The following is a 6,255-nucleotide window of genomic DNA, read 5'->3' as shown; positions in this document are numbered from 1 at the left end:
TCAGAAGCAGGCTGCAGGCTCCAGTCTTCAAGCTGTCAGCACAGAGCCCGACATGGGGCTCAAACTCACAAACTGTTAGATCATGACCTGAACCTAAGTTGGACACTCAACTGACTGAGCCACTCAGGTGCCACTCAAGTCCATTATTTCTTTATTGATTTTCTATCTGGATAATCTATCCACTGTTGAAATGGGGTATTGATGTCCCCCACTATTGTTGCTCTGCTATTTCTGCCTTCAGATTTGTTAATAATTGTTGAATATGTTTATGTGCTCTAATATTGGGTGCATATATATTTAAACTGTTATAGCCTCTTGATGAACTGACTCCTTTATCATTATACAATAACCTTGTTTGTCTCTTGTTAGAGGTTTTGACTTAAAGTCAATTTTATTTGATATAGGCATAGCTACCCTTGCTTTCTTTTGGTTTCCACTTGCATGGAATACCTTTTTCAATCCCTTCACTTTCAGTCTATATGTGTCCTTAAAGCTTATGTGAGTCTCTTGCAGGCAGAAAATAGTTGAATTTTTAAATGCATTCAGCCATTTATGTCTTTTAGTTGAAGAATTTAAACCATTTACATTTAGAGTAATTATTGATAGGTAAAGACTTCCAGTTGAAATTTTGTTGTTTTCTGATTGTTTTATAGTTCTTTTGTTTCTTTCCTCCTCCCTTACTGTCTTTCTTTATGAATTGATTACTTTTGTAGTGTTAGCCTTAATTCTTTTGTCTTTATCTTTTGTATTTATTATAGGTTTTGCTTTGTGATTGCCATGAGACTTTCATAATACATCTAAGAGTTATAACAATCTATATTAAGCTGATAATAATTTAACTTCAATTGCTTAACAAAGTTCTACACATTTACTTTCCAGAGATAAAGGTAGAGAGAGATGATGATGAGTTGATGAGGGGACAAGGGGCAGCCCTCTTACTCTACCTTTTGTGGGCTAGTCTTCTAGCCCACAATTTCTATTTTTCTCAGTTACTGCACTCAACGTATGTTGTTACCCAGAAACACAAACACAAATGCAAATCCCAATATAAGAAACTTGAATTTTAAAAACAACTACTTTTATTTTCTTTACATTTAAAGACCCAGGGGATTTATATAGTTTGTCATGCAGCCAGCTTTCCAAAAAGCCACTTCAGATATTTGTCTATCTCTTTAAAAATTCTCACTTTAAGCATCGATAACATTTCTCCTTTCACCCAGTCCCTTTACTGTCTTTATGCTTCCTTTTCAGCTCTGCCCCCTCCACTTTGCCACTCTGCTTGATATCTTACCTCCTATACTCAGCCCTGGCTGTGGAATCTTGTCTACCTTACCAAAGATCTTCCCTAATAGGAAACAGCCTTTTGAAATTCTGGAAAAAAATTCTTTACTTCATGAAACACATAACTATTAGTTTAGAATCTAACTTAACTGCTAGATTAGAAGCTCCATGTGAACTAGCATTTTGTTTACTCATTATTCTATATCCATCATCTAACATAGTATAGAGCACATAGTTAAATCCAATTAATATTTGTTAAATAAATGAATGTTTAGACTTTCCTAGTGTGCAGTGGAAGAAGAGCTATGGAAGGATCATGGCCAGGATAGAATAGGAAAAAAGGGGCAAAGGCAAGGGAAAGGCAAGGGGCTGAGAATACAGTATTGGAAAACCTAAATAGTATCCTTTAGTCAAGCTGGAGAACCTCTATTTTCTGACCCATCCCCTTCTCATATTCCTGGAGATCCATTCATCAATTGGACTGTGAACATAGCAAGACAAAGAAATCTTCCAGATTCTCAAACATAAGTAGCTTTTCCCTGCTAGGTTCCACTCAATCTTTCACTGATTACTACTGCTGTTGTCTGTCAACATCTTCCTGTGGAAAAAAGTATTTACAGATCCTGATAGGGATTTTCCATCTGAAATCATAAGAATTAAATTTTTTTTAATGTTTCTTTATTTTTGAGAGAGAGAGAGAGAGAGAGAGAGAGAGAGAGAGAATGAGCAGGGGAGGGGCAGAGGGAGAGGAAGACAAAATCCAAAGCAGGCTCCAGGCTCTGAGCTGTCAGCACAGAACCCAACACAGGGCTCAAACTCATGAACCACAAGATCACGACTTGAGCTGAAGTCAGACACTTAACTTACTGAGCCACCCAGGAGCCCCTGAAATCATAAGAATTAAAAGGGCTTTGTCTATTTTCTTTTTTTCCCCAGATAAATGTTTGTTTTATTGAATAACTGATCTGTGTAACTGCTGAGACCACTATGTAGAGACAAAAGAGAATGAGTTTTATTTCTTGGTCTCTTCCTCCTTCGACAGAGTCTTGATGATTTCCTCCTTGGCCTGGAGCTGCTCCTCACTGTGCTTCCATGCTTCCTAGGTATTAGATAGGCAGGCCTCAGCCTGGTCAGCCAGAAGCTTCTTGTGAGCCTTGTCTGCCTTCAGCTTGTGGATGTGTTCCATGAGAATCTGCTTGTTTGTGAACACATTACCCTTCATTTTCAAGTACAGACTGTGATACACGTGACAGTCAATCTTCTTAGATTCACAGTATCTTTCAAGCAGCTTTCAATTAGATTGAGTTTACTCAATCTATACTTAGATTCACAGTATCTTTCAATGCAGAATTCTCATCCTCTTCATCAGGTTACCTTCTCAGGCATTGGAGCCTGGGCAGTACCTTTTCTCTAACCAATGCGCATATGCCTGCCTTTCTGGTGGGCCAAAGCATTTTTCTTGCACCAAGCCCAGGAATGGGCAGTCACAGTCTTCCAGATGATCAGCCCATCTTGGATCAGTTTCTGGATCTGCTGACAGGAGTTGGCATTGGCGATTTCATTGGTTTCATTGGGGTCCAACCAGACCTCCATTTTGTCACAGCAGAAGACACTGAAAGCAAGCCTCTTCTGAAGTCTGAGCATGCTCGTGGCTGCAGCCACAGTGGCAAACAGAAAGCAAAAGGGCTTTGTATTTCAAGAGAGCCCTTTAGACAGAAAGAGGGCAGATGTTCAAGGCATTTGTGTGTCAAAACGAGTACTCATGGCTTTGTCCTTATTGAGGTCTTTTGAATCTAAGTGCATGGAGAAGGGATTCTGGGTTTTTCTTGTTGGAAAACATATATGGAAATAATTGGTGATATTCAATGCCATCTAAGTGTCAGAAAGAAAAAAAATGAAAAATATTCCATGTATGGAATTCTGTTTTCTAGAAGGCATGGTTTAGTTTTATTTTTTGTTTTTATCTGTTACAAGAAAAGAAGATACATTTTTCTGTGCTTTGACATTTAGTTTGACAAATACAATAATCAGAATTTGGTTTTCAGTCAATTCAGCTTAATTTGTATCTTAAAAGTCAAAATTGGCTTAGAAAAAGTCATCATTCTCAACATATCCTCAAATAATAAACACAAACATATGGGGAAGCCACCAATAATTTCTTTTTTCAAAATCTTACCCCTTCATTACTACCAGTACCAGTAAGAAATAGAACAAATGACCTAACAGAGAACACAATTTTATAGAGTTGTATCCAGTTTGCGTGGTGAGAAGGGGTAGTTTCCCTGCATTCCCAACTATATACATTCCAGAATTAATTAGTAATAATAGAAGTATTCTCCTGAAAATAACACATATCTTTTAACCAACTTTTCTATGTGAGAAACATGTCTTTCTCTTTCACAATCAGAGCACAAAGTCTTAATACTCAAGCAGTGTCTATTATTATGCTCAAAATAAACCTCATTTAATTTAATGAATATTAAAAACACTTCTACCTAAATGGGATTAATATGATGTGATATAAGAGGAAGAGAAAGGGGAAAAACTATGGAATATAGGAAGAAATGTACAGCCTGTCAGTTTAACATGTACAGAGAAATAATGGGTTATGTTTGAACCATTGAAGGAATTTGGCAGTTAAATATCTATAGAATATATTAACAGACTAGTCCATGTGATACCTGACCCCAATTCTTCTCAGACATCCTAATACCTCACACAAGCTCTCAGATATTCAAGCATATTCTCTAAATCTTAACTAGCCTCACATATTAGTGGAAGGAAGCACCTGCCTGACTATATGGGGAAAATATTAAGTTAGGGTATATGACATTGCATCATTGCCTACTCCCCCTCATACATGAGTTTGCATTAGGATCAGCCTGTTGTGACATGAAACACTTGGCTGTAATGCATAATAGTGAAAAGACTAAATGTTTCCCAAGTGAAGTTCACATAGCATGACTGTTATTACAAAGCCTAAGCAAATAACTTTGGTAAGTAATATGTCTATGGAATAAATAACTATTGGAAAAACATTTCTGGGTTTATTAACTGAGCTAATGGAGTAATATATTATGGCACCTCAGGAATCTAAATTTATTTTAAAACTATATACTGCAGATGGCTAAATGGTGGCCACAAAAAAAGATATGTCTATGTCCCAAACCCTAGAAGCTATGATATTAACTTTTTTGGAAAAAGGGTCTTTGCAAATGTAATTAAGGATCTTGAGAAGATACTTTTAGATTATGCAGGTGGGTCTTAAATCCAATAACAAGTGTACTTATAAAAGACACAAAGAGAAGAAATAAATACATAGAGGAAAAGACAATCTGAAGACAGAATCAGTGATGCAGCCACAGTCTAAGAATGCAGACAGCCACCTGAATTTGGAAGAGGCAAAGAACAATTCTCTCCTAGACACCCAGAGAAAGCAGAGCCCTGACAGTGTTTGAACTTATGGTCTGAAGAACTGTAAGAGAATAAATTTCTGTTGTTTTAAACTACCCAGCTTGTGGTGATTTGCTATGGCAGCCCCAGGAAACTCATACAGCCATCTAGATTACTGTGTATTTTAAACTCGTATGGAGAGTGAATTCCAGCTATAGAGAAAACTGCTGGACATGTCCTCAGGATATATGACTTCTTATAATTCAGGTTCCACCCAGAACTAAACGTGTGACCTTGAACAAGAACATTAGCCTTCCTGTTACTCAATTTCTTTATGTGCAGTTGGTCTAGATGATCTTAAAGCTGCCTTCCAAATCTAAATTCTACATTTCTGTTAATAACTGACAGTAGAAAACTGAATAAGGAGAAACACAGCCAGCATTTTGTAAACAGTCTCACACATACACACCAGATCTCAAATACACATACATATACACACACACATTCTTATAAACACGCTTTTGAATTTGTGTTATAAGGAGAGAGGGAGAAAAAAACAAGATTAGCTATAATTGCTCTCATTTATATGCCAAATGTTGTTTTATGTAATCCTTATGATAAACTTGCTGTTGTAGCAGTCTGGGTCCAATCAGGAGATAGAAACAGCACAGTGGTTTAAACAGGGGAAGTTAATATAAAGGATAATTAAACTAAGATAAAAGAGTAACTGTAAGATCAGAAGAAACTCTGTATAGTATTCCAAAGCTGAGGGAGAGTACCCAAGGAAGGACAAACTTGAAGGAGGATTGGACCTTGTTGGAGAAGATGTGGTTTAGTCACAGGACAGCAGAACAGTTTGCTAATTTGGCCAGCTGGAGTAGGTCTGGAGTTGCCAGGCAAACAGCAGACCATCTTCCAGAGTGCTGGCAGAAAGCAGGCTCTCAGCAACTGGCCAGGGTGTGCAATGGGAGTCTGGTGCCGGCTAGGGCAGAGGTCTTCAGGGTGTGAGGGATGCAGGAGATCTGAAGGAACACTACCTATTATGTATTGCTCTGCCCTTGGTGGCTGCATACAGGCTGCATAAAGCTCTGGGTTCCATGTTGAGAGGCCTGCAGAAAGGATTTCATCATGCAGAGCTGCAAAATCAGAGAAATGGATTTCTGGGTCTGTGACTGGGGCAGGCTCCACCAGATGTCCTCACACCCACAATGCAGATCTGCCCAGCCCACACTAGAAATCCTAAGAAACCATCTTCCTCCTCGGTGTCCTTCTAGTACCCTCTGTCAAGAAAATTTAACATTGGCCCCAATTTAATGCTAAAAAAAAAAAAAAAGAATTCCTTTATCACAGAGCATGTATTAAAGGATGCATATAGAACTGAGAAACAATAAATTGATAACTGACACACTCGAAGAATATAATCACACATGGGGACACCAATGTTCAGAGAGGTGAATACAGTCACTAAACCGCAGAGCTAGAAATTATATCCAGAGCCATAAATGGTTGATAATTCCTGAAACTATGCTCTAACCACACCCCAAGATGAAAGTGTGATGAAAATTTCCCACTTAAAGTATT

General features: G+C 38.0%; 1 pseudogene; it reads right to left on the bottom strand.

Annotated features, from left to right (window-relative positions):
- Positions 1 to 2,249: 2,249 nt before the first annotated feature.
- Positions 2,250 to 2,925, bottom strand: LOC122220080 (annotated as a pseudogene).
- Between the last annotated feature and the right edge of the window lie 3,330 nt (positions 2,926 to 6,255).

This window comes from Panthera leo, chromosome B2, assembly GCF_018350215.1.
Source record: "Panthera leo isolate Ple1 chromosome B2, P.leo_Ple1_pat1.1, whole genome shotgun sequence".
In the NCBI taxonomy this organism is placed as follows: Eukaryota; Metazoa; Chordata; class Mammalia; order Carnivora; family Felidae; genus Panthera; species Panthera leo.
Note: the sequence above shows the minus strand (reverse complement) of the source record. Positions and strands in the feature narration are given on the sequence as shown.